Source organism: Trachypithecus francoisi, unplaced genomic scaffold (genome assembly GCF_009764315.1).
Source record: "Trachypithecus francoisi isolate TF-2019V2 unplaced genomic scaffold, Tfra_2.0 Lachesis_group11, whole genome shotgun sequence".
Taxonomy (NCBI): domain Eukaryota; kingdom Metazoa; phylum Chordata; class Mammalia; order Primates; family Cercopithecidae; genus Trachypithecus; species Trachypithecus francoisi.
Genome location: NW_022681456.1, coordinates 119,033,781 through 119,055,999, shown reverse-complemented (window position 1 = coordinate 119,055,999; position 22,219 = coordinate 119,033,781). Strand labels below are relative to the sequence as shown.

General features: G+C 43.4%; 1 protein-coding gene and 1 pseudogene across 1 annotated transcript in view; both read right to left on the bottom strand.

Annotated features, from left to right (window-relative positions):
• The window catches only part of DUSP16 (dual specificity phosphatase 16), a 97,067-nt gene extending 90,514 nt beyond the window's left edge, over nucleotides 1–6,553 (bottom strand). Inside the window, exon 1 of the mRNA XM_033222832.1 lies at nucleotides 5,797–6,553. The gene's annotated coding sequence lies outside the window, so the exon portion shown is untranslated. The remainder of the gene's footprint in view (nucleotides 1–5,796) is intronic.
• Nucleotides 6,554–10,227: 3,674 nt separating this feature from the next.
• On the bottom strand, nucleotides 10,228–11,140 carry LOC117091108 (annotated as a pseudogene).
• Between the last annotated feature and the right edge of the window lie 11,079 nt (nucleotides 11,141–22,219).

Here is a 22,219-nt window from a genome sequence, read left to right as displayed (position 1 = left end):
CTATTGTAATTATTGTTCCTAACAGAGAGTCTAACCTAAGAATATAGCCCAATACATGAAAAACCTAACTGAACAGTAAACAATGATATTAATCTCATTGTAAAAAAAATGAGATTCTTAGCAAATGGCAGCAAAAGAATTATGAATAAATTAATGAGGCATTAAAAAAAAATCTAAAGTTTCTGGCCACGCGTGGTGGCTCACACCTGTAATCCCAGCACTCTGGGAGGCCGAGACAGGTGGATCACGAGGTCAGGAGATCGACACCATCCTGGCCAACATGGTAAAACCCCATCTCTACTAAAATACAAAAAAAAATTAGCCAGGTGCAGTGGCAGACACCTGTAGTCCCAGCTACTCGGGAGGCTGAGGCAGGGGAATCGATTGAAACCAGGAGGCGGAGGTTGCAGTGAGCCGAGATGGCGCTATTGCACTCCAACCTGGTGACAGGGCAAGACACACGCCATCTCAAAAAAACAAAAAAAAAAGTTTCCATGCCTTGACCGAAAAAAAAGTCACACGGGTTTCTTTTTCTTTAATTCACGTTTCTTTTTTTAAAAGCTGGTTAATGTGTAGGTTTTATTCAAATTCATTCGGACTGTACATGAATATTAAAAAGTTATAACATGAAGACTATTCATTAGACTACCATAGGCAAAGCAAGTGATTCACAGAATAAGTACGATTGACCCTGATCATTACCTTTACTACTTACCACTTTTTTTTTTTTTTGAGGCGGAGTCTCGCTCTGTCGCCCAGACTGGAGTGCAGTGGCCAGATCTCAGCTCACTGCAAGCTCCGCCTCCCGGGTTTACGCCATTCTCCTGCCTCAGCCTCCCAAGTAGCTGGGACTACAGGCGCCCGCCACCTCGCCCGGCTAGTTTTTGTATTTTTTTTAGTAGAGACGGGGTTTCACCGTGTTAGCCAGGATGGTCTCGATCTCCTGACCTCGTGATCCGCCCGTCTCGGCCTCCCAAAGTGCTGGGATTACAGGCTTGAGCCACCGCGCCCGGCCACTACTTACCACTATTTAACATTACTTTTTTAATGTACTGTTTACTTGTTTATTGTCTTTCTTGTTTATTGTCCTATCTTCTCCCACTAGAATGTAAGTTATGTAAGGGCAAAAACCTTCTCTTATTTTCCACTGTATGGCCAGGATCTAGTACTTCGTAGAAGCTCAGTATAAATTTGCTGAATGAGATGGGTGAACGAATACCTTCCGCCTTGGCCGGGCGCGGTGGCTCAAGCCTGTAATCCCAGCACTTTGGGAGGCCGAGACGGGCGGATCACGAGGTCAGGAGATCGAGACCATCCTGGCTAACCCGATGAAACCCCGTCTCTACTAAAAAATACAAAAAACTAGCCGGGTGAGGTGGCGGGCGCCTGTGGTCCCAGCTACTCGGGAGGCTGAGGCAGGAGAATGGCGTGAACCCTGGAGGCGGAGCTTGCAGTGAGCTGAGAATGGCGTGAACCCCGGAGGTGGAGCTTGCAGTGAGCTGAGATCCGGCCACTGCACTCCAGCCTGGCTGACAGAGCGAGACTCCGTCTCAAAAAAAAAAAAAAAAGAATACCTTCCGCCTTTGACCTCCGCCACTTCCCTTTCTCCATACGCATGTTAACCAATCTTTAACACCAGGGTCAAACTCTATTATCTCTATGAAGATTACCTCCCTGAGCCCTCTTTCTCTTTTGTACCTGAATTTGGCACTTGCCAGCTGTCTGGTAATTGTTTATCTTTGCATATGTATCTCCCTTAAAATTTTTATAATCCTGTTCTCCGTAAGAACATGGACCAGTGTCCCCAACTTTTGGCATCCATCTCGGCACATGTAAACAGCATACTGTTAACAAATGTTTTGCTTGATTCATATCAGTAGTTACTCCAGAAACTCAGTTAATAATTTCAGTTTTTTATAATGTATCCCTCCCTTTAAAATTAACTCAAAATAGGCCATATTACAATGAATCCCTCTTTTTTATTTCTGACAATTTTAAATTTTACATTCTCATAATTATAATTAATGCTCATAATTTACTCTATCAATCACTCTCCCTCAAGTTTTTGTTTTTTTTTTTTTTTTTTTTGATACAGTGTCTTGCTCTGTTGCCCAAGCTGAAGCGCAGCAGTACGATCATAGCTCACTGCAGCCTTGACCTCCCAGGCTCAAGAGATCCTCCCACTTCAGCCTCCCAAGTAGCTGGCACCACAGCTGCGTACTACCATACCTGGCTAATTTTTTGATTTTCTGTGGAAACAAGGTCTATGTTGCCTAGGCTGGTCTCAACACCTGAGCTCAAGTGCTCCTCCTGCCTTAGCCTCTTAAAGTGCTGGGATTATAGGAATGAGCCACCACACCTGGCCTACATTTTTAAAGTAATAAAAAATCTTGTCCCTTTGTGGCAATACCTATAATGATGTTTCTAACCCCAATCAAGAAGGACGTGAAGGTTCATTACTCTCTCTTGTTGCTGAGGTATCAGAGGGCATTTTTCCATTTATTCCTCTTTCCTTTCATGACAAGATGTATTCCATTCCCTTCCTTACTGATCATACTTCTGGCAAGCTTTTATTATTTCTTTGTATCTGTCCAAGGCCAAGGTAATCTGTCTTACATCCTTCTTTTGAGCCACTGTTTCCTCCAGTTATTTATTTGATTAAAATTCTAACTCCCCGTCTCACTCCATCTGTGTAGGAGAACTGCCTCTTCTTAAAGCCTGAGCCTGCTTCTTTAAATTCAGCCAACCTTTATGAACCTCTCTTCACACAGCCAACCCTTGATCATCAAGGATAATGAAATGCATACAAATAACAGATTGTCTACAACACAAGAAAATCAGAAAAAAAAAAAAATTGACATCTGGTTTTGGAATTTATCATACGTCGCTTCGGGCAAGACTTATTTTCCTAATTATGTTTTTTGTTTAAGCCAACATTTGGATTTTCTTTTATGATGGTGAATATCTCAGTTTTAAATGATCAGGAAATTTCTTTTAAAGCCAATCAAGCATCAACTATGGTTTTTTCCTGTGAAATCTTTTTAACTAGTCCCTTTCATCTGTTGAAATCTGTCATAAAATCTGTTTTGCTTCCTCTAAATTATCTCCTTATTTTCTTGGGATTCTGATCCAAATGAGTTCACCCTATATTAACTTACTTCTTCAAACTAAAGTACCTTTTGCTTGAGAAGTCAACGCATTCTAAAAAACACTGAATGTCCAGTGAAATTTTTAGTTCAGGTAACACGAAGTAGAAAACTATTTTTGTCTAGGAAAACTTGGGAGTTCTAGGATAAATTATTACACTGGTAATTCTAGCAAATTATATTTAGCAGGATTTTAGGAGTAGCAGAAAATTGAAAAAAATTTAATACTGGACAGCTATATAAGTCTGCTTCATCAATATATTAATCCCATATGCTAAAAACTCTATGAAATTAAATTCCCAGTACAGGCATTTACAGAAAATAGCATCAAAACACACTCACACATAAATCCTGCTGCTTCTCCTCATCCCTACCTAAACTCTGCAACCTTCTCACACCTACTCTTCCCCCTCCCATCTCAGCCTCACTTCCACTCTCAAGTGTCCCACAAATAATTTTTAAATGTGTAGGAAAAAGGAAAAGAACTGGGATAACAGGATCTCCTCTTTTGCTGCCTTCTCAGTTACTGCCATTAAGTTTTTGGCCCAAGAGACTCCAATGCCCAATTTTACATGTCTATTTTTATTTTATAGGTACACACAATCACCAAACTGAACAAAAGGACAGGGCATTCTAAACGGAAAAAGGAGCAAAACTGGATAATTCTGCAGTTCTGTTCCTAGTCCCCTCCATAATCATGCACTATGATCATTTGGCACCATAATCAAGCCAAATGAGATATTTTACTTTGAGTTGCTGATATAGCAGAGATTAATACTAAAAAATAATAATAATTACCACAGTTTACACATTTTTTATCTGAATGTACATTGATAGTACTTGAACCGAGTTATTTTCAATACACTATTCATCACATTAACAAAATTCAAAATAAGTTTATTTCTAATTTTTCCCCCATGTAGAATTTTGATAAATGCAAAACTTATTTTACCTAAAATCCAACTCTTGGGCTGCTGTTATTTAGCCTATATTTTTATATAAGATTGCAAATGTTAGCCAAATTAAAAAAAAATTTTAATTCAACTTTCCACATTGTCTTCAAACTCAGTAAATTCCACAATTTTAAAAAACAAAAACCTTTCACCGTGCCTACTCACATTTTTACTAAAATCCCTACACAAAGCCATACATTCTGCTTTTCATCTTACTTCTCCAAGCTGCTGCCTTCACCAAATAGACTCCACGAGCCTCCCAAGTGGTATCCACCAATATATGTGATTCTCAAGGAAAAGTAAGTATTAAAGAGTAATTAATTCAATTGGTACGAAATCTCTTCTTTTACGATTTTACCTTAACTTTAAAAAGCCTCTTCTTGATGGAGATGAAAATCCTTTGAGGAAACGGTTGTCCTTTACATGGACTCTCCATCAGCCCCATAAGGTGAGCGGCATAAAGAGGCATTTTCTCTGACAGTCTCAGTTCCCCAAACACTAGTCCTAAGCTTTTGCATGGATGGTAAATTTCACACACAAACACCCGGAAAAGAAAAAAGAGAAAGAAACATACCTGGTTTATTTTCTAAACAGGTTTGATAGGTTTGGTTCACTTGAAAGGGCAGATTATTTACTTATAATCTTTTAAAACAGAAGTGGCAGCCAGAGCACTGGGTAAATAAAAACTTCACAGAGTTTTAAAACCCTGCATCTTAACTCACTTCCCTTTGGTTCAAGGGGACGGCACAGCAAACTCCACGGCAAATGAGATTATGCAACAGGCTTTTTTCCTCCCCACCTTATTCATCACCGGCTGGTTAGAGGTGTGCTTTCTCCAATCTGAGACACCCACGACTTCAAAACGCCAAGAACCCTTGCAGCTGATATTTTCTAAACTTCTTTAGGATTTTGCAGTATCCATTCATTTTCAGATCTACTTGCATTTTCTCTGGTTCATTACTGGTATTCTTTAGGAAATAAACTCAGCATCTGAAGATATTTCCCTCTGTGGTGTTCCATTACATGAAACTACACGTGATACACAGACCCTGGGCTTTTTTATTTCTCACGTTTTGCAGCTAGTGTAAAGAAGTCACTAGGCATCGGGCCCCCCAACGCCAAGACCCGAGCCCCTGTCCGAAAATTGAGGGCTTTTTTGGTTGGTTGGTTGGTTGAAGAAAGCAGCACCGTCACCACCCAGGTGGCCTCGCTGATTACACCAAAGGCGAACTGGGGATAATGGGAACAGTCAGGCCGGGGCCCCACTTGGCAGGCGTGTTGTGTAACACTCGCGCCTGGAAGTGAGCAGCTCTGCCCGCGAAGGTGCCGCGTCCCGCGGCGGCAGCTCCTCTCGGCGGGGCCCGGTCCAAGCCCGCTCGCAGCGCAGCGGCCGGGAGCGCACCCACTGCGACCCCGCGCCCAGCCGCACGCCCCCTTCCCGCTCGGGCCAGCCTCCAGCCAGGCCTACACCCGCGCTTCAAACGCTCCTGCGGCCCCCGGCCGCGGTTGCCCCCACGCCGCCTCCCGAAAGGGTGGCCGGTACGCCCGGGAAGGCAGAGCCGGCGGGGCCAGAGCGCTGCTCTCCGCACCGGGAGTCGGGGCGCGCTGCGGAGCGTCCATGCGGCCGGGCGGCAGGGCGCCCCGGGCCCCGGACCCTCCCGCCCGCACACCCAGCGCGGCCCACCAAGGCCACTTACTTTTGGGGCCGCCGACCTCCCAATTCCCTCAGAGGGAAACGAAAGTTGTCACGGCGTCTCCCCTTGGGCCCCCCTCGCCTCCCGGGCTTGCGAGGCGCCGCCGCGGAGCCGAGAGGGCGGCTGCGCTCCCGCTCGCGTCCCGTCCCGTCGCTCTCCTCCTCCTCTTCTTTTCACTATATTATCTTCTCCTTCTCTGAGGGGTTGGTGGGGGCGGGAGGCTTAGGAAGAGAGGAGACGCTCGCAACTTTTCTTCACTCTTTCTCTTCCACCCTCCCCCCCAATCAGCCTTCAAAAAAAAATGTCGAAGGAGATGAAGAACTTAGGGAGGTGAAGGTGGGGGGTCGCGTTGTGAAAGCGGGGGCTGAGGGGAGGGAGAGGTGGTAATAATCGTTCAAAAACTAATTAAAGCCCCCTGAACACTGATAGATAGAAAGAGGGGGAAAGGCGGGGGGGTGGGGTGGGGGGTTGGGGGAAAGAGAAAGAGTCGCTGGTCAGGAAACTTCAAGCGCGGATGAGGTCATTGGTTTAAAAATAAAGAGATGGCGTCACTTGAAACCAATCCCAGTGAATGAACTCAGCGGAGCCCCGGGGAAAGGAGGAGACAGGCGAGGGCAGGGCGGTGGGCGCCGGGCGGAGCCGCGCGCCCGCCCATCCCGCGGCCGCCCGAGGCCGGAGCGCGGCTCCGCGCCTCGTTCCGGCCGCTCGGGGAGGGGTCAGGTCATGTTCCCTTCCAGAGTCCGGCGACTCTGAGGCAGGTTCCGCGGGCGCCGCTGGGAGGAGCCGGAGCTGCCGGAGGAGGCGGCCCCGCGGCCTCCTACCCCTCCTCCTCCTCCTCCTTCCGCGCCCGCGCGCCCGCCGCCCCCCGGGCTCGCGGCCCCGACCCCCTCCAGTGCTGCGCCCCAACAGGTATCCGAGGGTTTTCTCCTCACCCAGACGCAGAACCTTTCCCTCCTTTTTGAGCTGTTTCCAGTTGCCTCACCAACATCAAAAAACGCAAACACTGATTTGAGAGAATTACAATCGCTCGGTAAAAAGCCTGACCAATGCAAAAGGCAAGGCTCTGCCATCTCTCAGAAGTTACAGGTACTTCAAGAAAAATCACACTACTGGTGTCAGGCATTCAGCTACCTATATGTTTATGGTTGAAAGCCCCCACATAAATGTTCCTACATTACTTATATTTACAAATACAAGGATAGCAGTCTACATTTTCTTTAAAAATGTTTTCTACAGGACGCAGCGCAAAAACATCTTTAAATCAGACCAGGGGTTCACCGCCTCTTGAGAGGTACAAAACCCTTTATTGATTTAACTCCACGTACCTCGTGTATTTTATCATTTGAATTCATTAAAATCTCTTTGTTTTGAGATGATATTACGCACTTTGGAAAACGAGAGACCTGAGGTGGTGACAAACCAGGACTTGGAATCACTGAATAGGACAATTGGAGCTTTATTCCAATGTTCTTTGAGCATTTGAGCATGAAGCTGCTTTACTGAGAAGTACTCACGTGGATATCACATAACAAAGATGTTATTAATGACGGAAAAGCCCCCTGCGAGTGGACTGCTCCATGAGCCAGAATTTATGTGTAGGGATCATCTAACTCTTAAAATACTCCGTTTGCAATGTGCCGAATTGGGACACTGGACCCTAAAGGCACTGTTTGTTGTGGCATATCCATGTGCACCCTGCCTAAAACACTTTTTTCCACTAGCAAAGGAACTGAGAAGCAGGTTTGGGTGGGTTAGAAAGATAATACACCCCTGTTACTACTTTTCTGCCTTTAAGTCCTGCAACTAAAGGGCATTCCTTATAATTGGTAATCATTGAAGGTTAGTGTTGCGGGGTAAGGTTCTGGGAACTTCTGGCCCATCTTTTATAGGAGGGGAAAAAGCCCATTTGAAGATGGGCTACTACTACCTCTGGCAGTAGAAGGTAAAGCCTGAAGGCCACAGATGGAGAAGCAACTTTGAGCCTATGCCTCTGGCCTCTAGAAGATTTCTGCTAGGAGAAGCAAATCTCTCCCACTGCTCCCTGTCCTCTGCTGGCCAGGAGGTGTTACTGCAGCTTCCTTGGGATTATTTGTGCTCTACCAGGAAACCCCTAAAAATCTACTGACTGTAGACCTTTGTTGGAGGTGTTGGGATTTTTAGGAATGAAAGAGAAGATAGTCCTTTTACTAGTGGTACAGATCATGGATCTTACCTGGAGGAAAGATTCATAAGAATTAATGGTATCCCCTTTGCATGCCAAAGTTCCCGTAACCTTGCTTTAACTGACACGGCTTGAAACGTTTCTCCCCTTTCCTCAGTTACACAATTAAGTGTGTGTAATGTATGACGTGGTGCCATCATAGCTATCATGGAAGCCTCTCAGGGTATTTCATCTATTTCTGGAAACAAGACGTAGATTAAAGCTCATTAAAAACGAAATCAATGATTGAGTGATGTACAATATTGGTTAAAAGAGTCAGGGAGCCGGGCGTGGTGGCCTAAGCCTATAATCCCAGCACTTTGGGAGGCTGAGGCTGGTGGATCACGAGGTCAAGAGATCGAGACCATCCTGGCCAACATGGTGAAACCCCGTCTCTACTAAAAATACAAAAATTAGCCAGGCATGGTGGTGGGCGCCTGTAGTCCCAGCTACTCAGGAGGCTGAGGCAGGAGAATCACTTGTACCTGGGAGGCGGAGGTTGCAGTGAACCGATATGGTACCACTGCACTCCAGACTCCAGCCTGGCAACGGAGTGAGACTCCATCTCAAGAAAGAGAAAAGGAGCAATGTAGGCTGGGATTATAAGGGAAGGGACCTTATAAAGAGTTTTGACCTTATCCTTGAAGGATAATTCAGATTTAGTTTGCAGTGAAGAAGCCAGTGGAGGGACGATTCCAGAGGGCAAATGGCAATGAACCAAGACAAAGAGGTGGAATGAATAATGAGTAAGGTATATTCAGGTGAGAGAAGAGTAAACCCTTCCAGTAGCAGTAGAAATCGGTATGTAGCAATTAGGTATGAGGTTAAGTTTAAGAGATACAGAGGCACATTGTGAAGGTACTTGAATGTTAAGATAAATAGATTGTTACCTGCCCAGCAGGTGAAGGAGAAACCACTAAACAAGTTTATTTCACCGAAGAGTACATTTCTCTTTGTTTTACTGAGAAAGGTTTTCTATGTACTAACAATAAATATGTGGAAACAAATTAAAAACAGAACCATTTACAATTGCTCCAAAGAATGTGAAATATTTACATATAAATCTAACAAAACATGTACAAGATCTGTGTGCTGAAAATTATAAATGCTGATGAAAGAAATTAAAGAAGACTAATTGGAATGGCATACTATATTCATGGATTGGAAGAATCAATAAAGATGTCATTTCTTCCCAAATTGATCTATAGATTTAACATAATTTTCATCAATATCAATATTGTTTGTAGTCACAGGCAATCTTAAACTAAAACAGCGTCCAACACATCTAGAGGGCTAAGTGCTAGATTCCCCCAGGATGGAGGAAGAGCACATAAATTTAGGGCACCAGCAAGGCAGGGAGTCCAAGATTTACAATCAGATAATCTAGAAAGAAGCTATTTTTGCTTCAGTACATGTAAGTGTGTGGTTTAGTACTGTTTTTAGTTAGAGTTAAATATGGGGAAGGAGCACCAAAATTGCTAGTTAGAATTAAATATGGGGGAGGAGCACCATAATCCTTACTGTTTAGACCCTCTTAAGGTCTTACTTAATCCATCCCTGGCTGAAATTTATTCATTGACAAACAGTGATTGAGTGTCTACTACCCGTATGTGCCAGGCACTGCACCTAGCTCTGGGAATATGGTTATAAATAAGATAGGTAAATAAATAAGATAGGTAAGCCTCCCTATCTCATGAAACTAACATAATATGACACTAAGTCAATAAACAAAAACCACGGCCTGGACTGTGACAAGATGGACTACACGGGGAGAAAACTGGGTGAGGCGATAGTGAATGACTTAGGGTAGGGGTGAAGGTGGTGGGGGAAGTTCAAATGAAGAGGGGCATTTGAACTGAGACCTTAAGGATGGCAACAGGGGAAGTGGTCAGGGTAGAGAAAACAGGTCACTCTAAGACCCTTCAGCAGAAACAGTGACTTATAGAGAGTAGGTGTGTTCCCAGAGCCAAAGGAAGCCAGTGGGGCACAAAAGTATAAAACAAGGTTGGGCAGGAGCCAGATTATGTAGTACCTTATAGTGTATGGAGTTCACATTCTATTCTAAAAGATTTAAGCGGTTAGTACATGATCTGATTTATGAAGAGGATATTTGCAAGTAAGTAAGCATTAAAGGTTGGGTTTTAGAGAGCTGGGTTTTTTCCAAGCAGATAAAAGCCTGTTTTATTTGAATGATGGTCTATGTAATTACTGAGGCCACTACGTATAGACAAGAAAGGAGGAGCTTTATTTCTTGGTCTCTTCCTCCTTGGACAACATCTTGATGATCTCCTCCTTCTTGGCCTGGAGGCACTCGTCATGGAGCTTGCATGCTTCCTTAGTCTTAGGCCAGTGGGCCTCAGCCTGGTCCGCCAGGAGCTTCTTGCGGGACTTGTCTACCTTCAGCTTGCAGATGATTCCTTGAGAATATGCTTGTTTTTGAACACAGTCCCTTTCACCTTCTGGTACAGAGTGCAATACATGTGGCAATCAATCTTCTTAGATTCACAGTATCTTCTAAGCAGCTGGCACAGAATCCTCATTCTCCTCATCCAGGTTACCTTCCCTGGCATTCGGGCATTGGCTGTACCCTCTTGCTTACCTATGCCCAGGTGCCTGCCCTTCCGCTGGGCCAAGGTTTTTCTGGCATCAAGGAGCCTGGGAATGGACAGGCATAGGCTTGCGGATGATCAGCCCATGTTTGAACAGCTTCTGGATTTGCTGATGGGAGTTAACATTGGTCTCTGGGAGCCAACCAGACCTTCTTTTTGCCATAGTGAAAGACACTAGAGACAAACTTCCTCTGAAGCCTGAGCACACGCATGGCTTCAGCTGCAGCAGCAAAAAGAGTTTTAATATTCTTAATGTAATTTAGCAGCTCCCTTTTCCAATAGGAATTGAGTGTTTTTGACAATTTTGTTAATCTCCAAGGATCCTTTGAATGTTCCGAAGTCAAATGTTCTTAGCCTAGGATTTGTGGATTCCTAGAGAGTATATAGATGGGCTCCAGAGGGTCTAAGAGCCCCCTAAAATTTTGTGTATATATGCTTATATATGTTTTTCTGAGAGTGGGTCTCTAGCTTTCAACAGATTTTCTTTTCTTTTCATTTTTAATGAGATGGGGTCTCCCACTGCCCAGGCTGAAGTACATAATCACGGCTCACTGCAGCCTCAGCCTCCAGGGCTCAAGTAATCCTCCTGCCTCAGCCTCCCAAGTATCTAGGACTACAGGTGCAAACCACTATGCCTGGCTATTTTTTAAAACATTTTCTTTTTGTAGAGATGGGGTCTTGCTTTGTTGCCCAGGCTGGTTTTGAACTCCTGGGATCAAGCAGTCCTCTGCTTCAGCCTTCCAAAGTACTGGGGTTACAGGCATGAACCACCATGCACAGCTGCAACAAATTTTCAAAGGATTTTATCACACACAAAAAAAGTGAGTAAGACCTACTTCACATGAAAGTCTTGGCTATACTTTTGGGATAGTAGTGCTACTATTATCTTAGGGTTCACAACACTAAACAAATTACACTTCTAGAAAGAAGCAAGTTCTGCCTCAAAGAGATAACACTATGTTGGAGGAGGGCAATATTTACAACAGAGTAGGAAAGAACTTCTTGGAAGAAAAATGTTACCTGTGTGATGTGAGAACTAGAAGATACCTAGGAATTTACCTGGTACCATCTCACTTACATTACATGTAAGAAAATGAAGATCCAGAGAAGTTAAACGACTTGCCCAAGGTTGTATAGCTGGTTAGGGACTAAAGAGGAATTGGAAACAGGTCACCAACACTCAGTACAGCACTCTGTGCTCCCCAAGGAAAGGTATACAAAGAAACTGGACTTTTGCGCTTAAAAATTTAATAGGAAATATATGCTAAATTTTATTCAACTCAATTACACAAATGCATGCTCATTCCTAAGGAATTGGAAGGAAAGAGAGAAGTAAAGGAGTTCAAAAATGTATAAGTTCTCAGTCCTGAAAGAGACGAAAAACATCAATGTTAAGATGTACAATCAAAACAAAGTAAATAGCAACAACATTTTTTCTTTTGAGACGGAGTCTCACTCTGTCGCCCAGGCTGGAGTGCAGTGGTGCGATCTCGGCTCACTGAAACCTCGGTCTCACAGGTTCAAGCGATTCTCCTGCCTCAGCCTCCTGAATAGCTGGGATTACAGGCATGCACCACCACACCTGGGTAATTTTTGTATTTTTTAGTAGAGACGGGGTTTTACCATTTTGGCCAGGCTGACACCTGAGGTCGGGGGTTCAAGACCAGCCCGGCCAACACTATGTCATCAGTCTGTATCTGATCTTTCTGCAAAAGATTTGTTAAACAGACTCAATAAGTTACAAAAATTAGACGATTTTTCACTTATCAATATGGCAGTTATTTTAAAAACTGGCAATCCCACAATTGAGTTAACAGTGTGGAGAAACAGACTTTCTCAATACCACTGGTGAGAATATAAACAGGTATTATTCTTCTGGAGGGCATTTTGGCAATATGCTTACGAAAGTCTTTAAAAATGCATACCCGGCCAGGCGCAGTGGCTCACGCCTGTAATCCCAGCACTTTGGGAGGCTCAGGCGGGTGGATCACGAGGTCAGGAGTTCGAGACCATCCTGGCCAACACAGTGAAACCCCGTCTCTACTAAAAATACAAAAATTAGCCGGGAGTTGTGGCAGATGCCTGTAATCCCAGCTACCCGAGAGGCTGAGGCAAGAGAATCACTTGAACCTGGGGGGCAGGGGTTGCAGTGAGCTGAGATGGGGCCCCTGCACTCCAGCCTGGGTGACAGAGCTAGACTCTGTCTCAAAAAAAAGAAAAAAAAAGAATTTATCTTAAGGAAATGATAGTACTATTTTCAAAGTCATGAATAAGGATGTTAATCATAATAATAATAGCTAACATTTATTGAATATTACCTCATTTAATTCTCATTAACTATTAATCTTCCCAGTTTACAGTTAACTTGCTCAGGGTTACATAGCCAATGGGACACAGTGGCTCACACCTGTAATTCCAGCACTTTGGGAAGCTAAGGCAGGCAGATCACTTGGGCTCAGGAGTTCGAGAACAGCCTGGACAACATAGCCAGACCTCATCTCTACAAAAAAACTTTTAAAAAATTACCCAGATGTGGCCAGGCGTGGTGGCTCACGCCTGTAATCTCAGCACTTTGGGAGACCGAGGCAGGTGGATCACCTGAGGTCAGGGGTTTGAGACCAGCCTGACCAACATGGAGAAACCCTGTCTCCACTAAAACATACAAAATATTAACTGGGCATGGTGGGGCATGCCTGTAATCCCAGCTACTCAGGAGGCTGAGACAGGAGAATTGCTTGAACCCGGGAGACAGAAGTTGCAGTGAGCCGAGATCGTGCCATTACACTCCAGCCTGGGCAACAAGAGTGAAACTCCATCTCAACAAACAAACAAACAAACAAAAATTAGCCAGGTGGGGAGTCACATGCTTGTAGTCCCAGCTACTCAGGAGGCTGAGGCAGGAGGATCGCTTGAACCCAGGAAGTCAAGGCTGCAGTGAGCTGTCATTGTGCCACTGCACTCCAGGCTGGGCAACACAGTGAAACCCCGTCTAAAACATCAAAGGATTTGGACTTTTTTCAAGGCAAGCAATGGAGGAGCCATTGAAAAATTTTTAAACAAGAAAGATCAGATTCACACTTTTCCATATAAAGAATGGTTAGGTGGGGCAGACATAAAGGAAGACAGGAAACAATTATATGAGTTAGAGAACGAAATGGAAATGAGAAGACAGATACAAGATGTTGAAAAGCTAGAATCAAAAGGACCTTGCAAACATTTAGACATGAGCTGTTAAGAGGAAAAGCAGTGTCAAGGGTAACTCCCAGATTTCTGAGCAAATGAGTGGATGGTGGTGCTGCTTAGTTTGCGGAGAGAAAAGGTAAGAAGTTGAATTTTAAGCAAGTCAAGTTCAAGGGGCCTATGGAACCTCAAGAGGAGTAAGCTATTGCATTTATCAATGTCCAAAGGTCAGAGACAGTGTCTGGACAAGAGACAAGGATTTTGGATTCATTCACCATATTTAATTGTAGTTATGAATGGTCGATGTGACCACAGGAAAATGAGGCAAAAAAATGTTGGCAATCAAGGGAACTGTGAGGTTTAAAGAAGCTCATAGGCTGGGCGTGGTGGCTCACGCCTGTAATCCCAGCACTTTGGGAGACCAAAGCGGGTGGATCATCTGAGGTCAGGAGTCCGAGACCAGCCTGGCCAACATGGTAAAACCCTGTCTCTACTAAAAATACAAAAATTAGCTGGGCATGGTGGCGCATGCCTGTAATCCCAGCTACTCAGGAAGCTGAGGCAGGAGAATCACTTGAACCCAGGAGGTAGAGGCTGCAATGAGCCGAGACTGTACCATTGCACTATAGCCTGGGCAAAAAGAGCAAAACTCCATCTAAAAAAAAAAGAAAGGCTCATAGGGAGACTGAGAAGGAGAAACTAGAGAAGTAGAAAGGAAAGCAGTAAAAAATGGCTGTTACAGAAAGAGAGCCAAGAAAGTTTCAAGCAGGGCAAGAGTGTGTTTCTGGTGGGTTAATACTTCAGGGAAGTCCCATAAGAAAAAGATGAAAATGTATTTCTTTGATTTAGCAATAAATTGACTGGGGAGAGAGTGGTTTTGCTGAAGGCAGTCTTGCAAAGGCAAGATTGCAATGAGCCGAAAAAGGAGTAAGAAGGAATAAAATGGAAACTGTGAAATATAAACCACTCTTTCAAGAAGATTGTTCAGAGAAGGAGAAAAGTCGGATAATCTTGTTAGAGGCAGATGTAGAATATTTAAACCCTACAAAAATCCTAATGACCTGCCAAGCAGTCTAAGGTTTTGTTTTGTTTTAATAAAACAATTCATAACAAATAGGGATTAGACAAATGAGAAATGAGAATTTCTTAGTTGTAATCTCAGGAGAGATTTTTGCTACTTACAGCCCAAACTTTATTTTCAATATTAGATGGAACATACATTTACAGCTCTTCTCAGGGTATTTTGACAAGTCTTTTAATAACTGTGAAGTAAAATATTAATAATAATAGAATTGTCATTTCTAACCTCAGGTGTATTTATCTTTTTTTTTTTTGAGACGGAGTCTCGCTCTGTCGCCCAGGCTGGAGTGCAGTGGCCGGATCTCAGCTCACTGCAAGCTCTGCCTCCCAGGTTTAAGCCATTCTCCTGCCTCAGCCTCCCGAGTAGCTGGGGCTACAGGCGCCCGCCACCTCGCGCGGCTAGTTTTTTGTATTTTTTAGTAGAGACGGGGTTTCACCGTGTTAGCCAGGAAGGTCTCGATCTCCTGACCTCGTGATCCGCCCATCTCGGCCTCCCAAAGTGCTAGGATTACAGGCTTGAGCCACAGCGCCCGGCCTGTATTTATCTTTTAAAAGGCTGAAAAGTATTTTCATAATTTTAAAAAAAATGGTGGTAGTAGGGAAAAAAGTAAATAAAAGGCTAAAAATATTTATTGGCAGTTGCTTATAATTTTTCTCAATTGTTGATTCACAACTCACCAAAAATTTACATTTAAGTGGCAAATACCTTTTTTTATTCTTGAGTCTCACTCTGTCACCCAGGCTAGAGTGCAATGGGGCCATCTTGGCTCACTGCAACGTCCACCTGCCAGGCTCAAGCAATCTTGCTGCCTCAGCCTCCCAAGTAGTTAGAACTACAGGCATGCGCCACCACACCTGGCTACTTTTTGTATTTTTAGTAGAGACTGGGTTTCGCCATGTTGCCCGGGCTGGTCTCGAACTCCTGGGCTCAAGTCATCCGCCCACCTCCGCCTCCCAAAGTGCTGGGATGGCAGGTTTGAGCCACCGTGCCTGGACCCTGTCTAATATTTTATTCTGCCGCAACAATTATCCTAAGGATTATGTCCAACTCTCACAAACTACGGAATGAAATTAAATCTAATTCAATTTAGCAAGTAAAAGTCTTACAGCACCTTTACTAGAAAGTCTATTCAGAAAGGCCAGGTGTGACGGCACATGTGTGTAGGCCTACCTACTCAGGAGGCTGAGGCAGGAGGACCACTTGAGGCCTGGAGTTCAAGACCAGGCTGGGCAACATAGTGAGACCTTCTCTCTACCAAAAAAAAATGGTTTTTTTAATTAGCTAGGCATGGTGGCATGCACCTATAGACCCAGCTACTGAGGAGGCTGAAACAAGAGGATTGCTTGAGCCCAGTAGTTCCAGATTACAGTGAGCTAAGATTGTGCCATAGATTGTGTACTGTAGCCTGGGTGACAGAGAGAGACCCCATCTCTAAATAAATAAATAAATAAATCTGTGCAGGAATGGAAAAATTGAAGTATAGGAATAAAGATGCCATAAAATCAAACAATTATGAACAATTTCTTTCTTTCTTTCTTCCTTTTTTTTTTTTTTTTTGAGATGGACTCTCAGTCTGTTGCCCAGGCTGGAGTACAATGGTGTGATCTCAGCTCACTGCAACCTCTGCCTCCCAGGTTCAAGTGAGTCTCCTGTCTCAGCCTCCCGAGTAGCTGGGATTACAGGCATGTGCCAACACACCCGGCCAATTTTTGTATTTTTAGTAGAGACAGGGTTTCACCATGTTGGCCAGGCTGGTCTCAAACTCCTGACCTCAGGCGATCTACCCGGCTCAGCCTCCCAAAGTGCTGGGATTACAGGCATGAGCCCCTGTACCTGGCCGTATGAACCATTTCTTTAGGTGAGTTTTGCTTCTTTTTATCTGACCCTGAAGAAAATAATTGGAATGAATACAGTAATTCCCTTCCCTTTCCCCTTTCCCTTTCTTTTTGACAGAGTCTCACTCTATCACCCAGGCTGGAATGCAGTGGCACATTCATGGCTCACTGTAGCCTCAACCTTCTGGAGTCAAGTGGTCCTCTTGCCTCAGCCTCCTGAGTAGCTGAGACTACAGGCATGTGCCACCACGCCCAGCTAAATTTTTTTTTTTTTTTTTTTTTTGTAGAGGCAGAGTGTTGCTTTGTTGCCCAGGCTGGTCTCAAACTCCTGGACTCAAGCAATCCACCTGCCTCGGCCTCCCAAAGTATTGAGACTACAGGCATGAGCCACTGTGCTTGGCCTCCTTTTTTTCTGATATAAATAATCTGTTTTTAAAAATTGCTGTTTTTGCAGGCCAGAGATTTTTTAATGTTTTTTTTTCATTTTCTGAGTAAACATATGTCTCAGTGTACTAAGTTTTTAAATTCACAGTGGCTTTCTGGACTAACAGTAACAACATTCAGTCACAATATTCATGTTTATAAATGTAAACATTTACCTTTGGAACAGTCTTTAACCAGTAACTGAACCTCTTATTCAATGTTGGTTAAACAGCAAGATGGGATATTCTGACCAAAAAGCAAAAAACCAATTTTAATTAAAAATACTTTTAAAGTTTATGTAGTCAATTTTCTATTGTCTTGACACAAAAGATCTATTCCTCTAGTTTAGGTAACTGAGTTTTAAGAATATCGCAGCTGGGCACAGTGACTCACACCTGTAATCCCAGCACTCTAGGAGGCCGAGGCGGGCAGATCACGAGGTCAGGAGTTTGAGACTAGCCTGGCCAACATGGTGAAACACCATCTCTACTAAAAATACAAAAATTAACCGGGCGTAGTGGCAGATACCCATAATCCCAGCTACTGGAGAGGCTGAGGCAGGATAACTGCTTGAACCCGGGAAGCGGAGGTTGCAGAGAGCCAAGATTGCCTCACTGCACTCCAGTCTGGGTGACAGAGCAAGGCTCCATCTCGGAAAAAAAAAAAAAAAAAATCTCAAACCACTATAGTGGTTAACTATATTTCTAGTTACTATAAAGAAACTAGAAATGTAATGGATTTGAAATCTGATAAACTATCACTATGTCAAATCAAATATACAACAGGCAGCTCTTTTGTACAAGGAATATTCTGGGCTTTTAACTCTCACAAACCCCCAAGAGTTAGGTATTATTATTTTGTATTTTACAGTGGAGGAAATTGAGGCTGAGAAAAGTTAAAGAGGGTCGGGTGCAGTGGCTCAAGCCTGTAATCCCAGCACTTTGGGAGGCCGAGACGGGTGGATCAAGAGGTCAGGAGATCGAGACCATCCTGGCTAATACGGTGAAACTCGTGTCTACTAAAAATACAAAAAACTAGCCAGGCGAGGTGGTGGGCACCTGTAGTTCCAGCTACTCGGGAGGCTGAGGCAGGAGAATGGCATAAACCCAGGAGGCGGAGCTTGCAGTGAGCTGAGATCTGGCCACTGCACCCCAGCCTGGGTGACAGAGCCAGACTCCATCTCAAAAAAAAAAAGAAAGAAAGAAAAGAAAAGTAGACAAATAACGACTAGCAAGTTAGGACTCGAACCCAAGTTTTCCCAAAAGGAGCTTTTGTTGAGAAGATAAACAAAAATACAAATATATTACCACAAATAAAAATTACCACAAACTTAGTTAAAAATAATATTATAAGAAATGCCACTATCTTAGAATGCACTTCTGTGATTACTGGTCAAACTTATCATTCAGATATGAGCTACAAAAGTTAGAAAAAAGGAGAACTTGCTGACCTGGGGCAGCAGATTCAGCCGGTGACACATTCCAGCTCCACCACACACTGGCTGTGTGGCTTGAGGGAAACATGGTCTCCTCATCTGCAAAATGAAGATAACATCAACCTTCCAGCGTTACTGTGAGGGTTAGATGAAGTACCAAGTAAAGCTCCAAGTAGAGGGCCTAGCACACATAATAAATACTGCATACTGACTCCTTCCTTTTTAGGAAAGGCTTTCCATGGGTCTAAGACCTTGAACAATAGATTGAGGTGGGATATTGAAAGAGAATGGGGAAGCTCATTTCAGGAAGAAAAAAGAAGCACAAGACAGAGATACAGCAGGAAAAACTGTGTTTAAAATAGTTTACCTGATGCAGAACATTTAAATTTAATAGTATATAATAAGCCTGGAAAGCAGTTTGGGCCAAATTACATCAGGCCTCAGTCAAAGAATTTAGACTTTATATTATAAGTAGCAGGGAATGATGGAGAGCTTGGTTCCTTTGTTTACATTATGCTTTATTGACCTAATGTTTTATTATAAAGCAATACATGTTCATTGTAGAAAGTCTGTAAATTGGCCGGGCGCAGTGGCTCATGCCTATAATCCCAGCACTTTGGGAGGCTGAGGTGGGTGGATCACGAGGTCAGGAGATCAAGACCATCCTGGCTAACATAGTGAAAATCCGTCTCTACTAAAAATACGAAAAATAAGCCAGGCGTGGTGGCGGGCGCCTGTAGTCCCAGCTACTTAGGAGGCTGAGGCAGGAGAATGGGAGGCAGAACTTGCAGTGAGCCAAGATTGCGCCACTGCACTCCAGCCTGGGCGACAGAGCGAGACTCCGTCTCAAAAAAAATAAATAAACAAAAATAAAAATAAATAAATAAATAAATAAAAATTTAGCTGGGCGTGGTGGGGCAGGCCAAGATTGTGCCACTGCACTCCAGCCTAGGCAACAGAGCAAGAGACTCTGTTTCAAAAAAAAAAAAAAGAAAAAAAGAAAGGAAAAGTCTGTAAATTACAGAGAAGTAGAGAAGTGTAAAGAAAAATATACAAAACATCTTATTCAATAGTTACCTTGAGGCCGGGCGCAGTGACTCAAGCCTGTAATCCCAGCACTTTGGGAGGCCGAGACGGACGGATCACGAGGTCAGGAGATCGAGACCATCCTGGCTAACACGGTGAAACCCCATCTCTACTAAAAATACAAAAACTAGCCGGGCGAGATGGCAGGCGCCTGTAGTCCCAGCTACTCGGGAGGCTGAGGCAGGAGAATGGCGTAAACCCGGGAGGTGGAGCTTGCAGTGAGCTGAGATCTGGCCACTGCACTCCAGTCCGGGCGACAGAGCGAGACTCCGCCTCAAAAAAAAAAAAAAACAAAAAAAAACAAAACAATAGTTACCTTGAGAGATAAATTTTTTTATTGTTTTATCCTTTGGTGGAATTTTTTTTCTTTTTTCAGTAGCTTTACTGAGGCATAATTGACAAATAGAAGGTATACGATACGAATTCTAATTCAAGGTATACGATACGAATATTTGATATACATATACACTGTGAAATGATTACCACAATCAAATTAATTAACACATCCTTCCCCACCCAGAGCTACTATTTTCCTTTGGTAGTATTTTGATTGAGTTGTTTTTTTTCCCCACATACACTTGTTATTTTAATACTAATAATAAAATGTATAAGTACATGGAAAACATTAAACACATTTACATAATTATTCTTTTTATGAGAAGATTTGCCTCTCAAAAAAGGATTTGCATATTTCAGATGGTCAGATGGCCAGTGAGAGTTCCCCAAGGCTAGAACCACACATTTCATAAGGTACAATGGTTGCTAATCTTTATATGCATCTTGTCCTATCATTGCAACATATAGTTGTAACACATTTTTCTTTTGCTTTTAATATAGCTAAGTTATTTAATTTCTTTAAAAAATACTGCTACCATAACACTCTCCAGAGATTACCTCTGGGGACATTTGGGTGTATCTTTTCCAGTTTAAAGGTTTAAACTTGAAGATAGATGGAATAAAAGTGGGACTTTAGGTGGCTTACTCTGACCAAAACAAATTAGAAAGATGCAAGGAAGATTATAGAACAAGGAAGACCGTATTGGGCTGTGGTAGCAATTCAGGCGTAGGTCAAAAACGGCAAGACTGGTACAGTCACAATGGACATGGACAGAAAGCAACAAACACAAGAAACAATACAGAGGGAGAACTGACAGGACTTGGCGACTCATGAGCTATGGAAGGTGAAGGAGATGAGTAATGAAAGATGATGCTATGGTGTCACCTTTGGCAATTTACATAAACTTCAATTTCCTCATCTATAAAATGGGGTTAATAATTGTACCTTCCTCATAGGGTTGTTGGGAGGATTAAATGGATGACATCTAAAATGCTTAGCACAAGAACAGGAATGCATTCTTAACCAATAGTAGCTGTCATCGTTTTTATAGATGTTGAATCTACCGTGGCTGGGTTTAAGAATAATGAAATTCTTAAAAGAAATAGGAAAGTCAGGAGAAAGGTCTGATTGAGGTAGAGAGGTAGAGTGGAACTATATTTTAGACATGTCAAAGTTAGGCTTATGGTGGACAGTCGATTAAAAATGTTCAGCAAGAAGCCACCACTGGCAGTGATGTTTGACAGTGTATACATTTTAGGAAGACTTCATGTTCATAAGAAGCAGACACCTGGAGGGTGGATACCACTGTACCATGTCCACATGTCTCCCCGTAACCTCCACTTAACGAGCAGAAATTACCTCATCTAACAAGCAATCTCTACATATCGTTGACTTCCTGGCTGCATGGCTCTGTCCAGGTAGGACAGACACCTAGGTAGTGAAGCACTTAGGTTTTGGAACCAGACAGATCTGTTTGAATCCCAACTCTCCCACTTACTGTTGTCTAATTGCAGGAAAAATAATTTTCTTAACTTCACATTTTCTTGTTTACAAAATGGAGTAATAAAAATTTCTACCTCATAGCATTGATAGGAGAATTAAATGAGACTATTTAAAATAAAACCGGGCGTGGTGGCTCACGCCTTTAATCCCAGCACTTTGGGAGGCTGAGGCGGGTGGCTTCCTTCAGGTCAAGAGTTCACGACCAGCCTGTCCAACATAGTGAAACCCTGTCTCTACTAAAAATACAAAAAAAATTAGACAAGTGTAGTGGTGGTCGCCTGTAACCCCAGCTACTTGGGAGGCTGAAGCAGGAGAATCGCTTGAACCCCAAAGACAGAGGTTGCAGTGACCCAAGATCATGCCATTGCACTCTAGCCTGCGCAAAAAGCAAGACTCACACAGAGTGAGACTCCATCTCAAAAATAAAATAAACCTTTAATAAAACATAATATGTGGGCCAGGCACAGTGGCTCATACCTATTTTGTAATCCCAGCACTTTGGGAGGCTGAGACGGGCGGATCACCTGAGGTCAGGAGTTCAAGACCAGCCTGGCCAATATGGTGAAACCTCATCTCTACTAAAAATACAAAAAAAAATTGCCGGGCGTGGTGGTGAGTGCCTGTAATCCCTGCTGCTCAGAAGGCTGAGGCAGGAGAATCACTTGAACCCAAGAGGCGGAGGTTGCAGCGAGCAGAGAATGCACCATTGCACTCTAGCCTGGGCAACAAGAATGAAA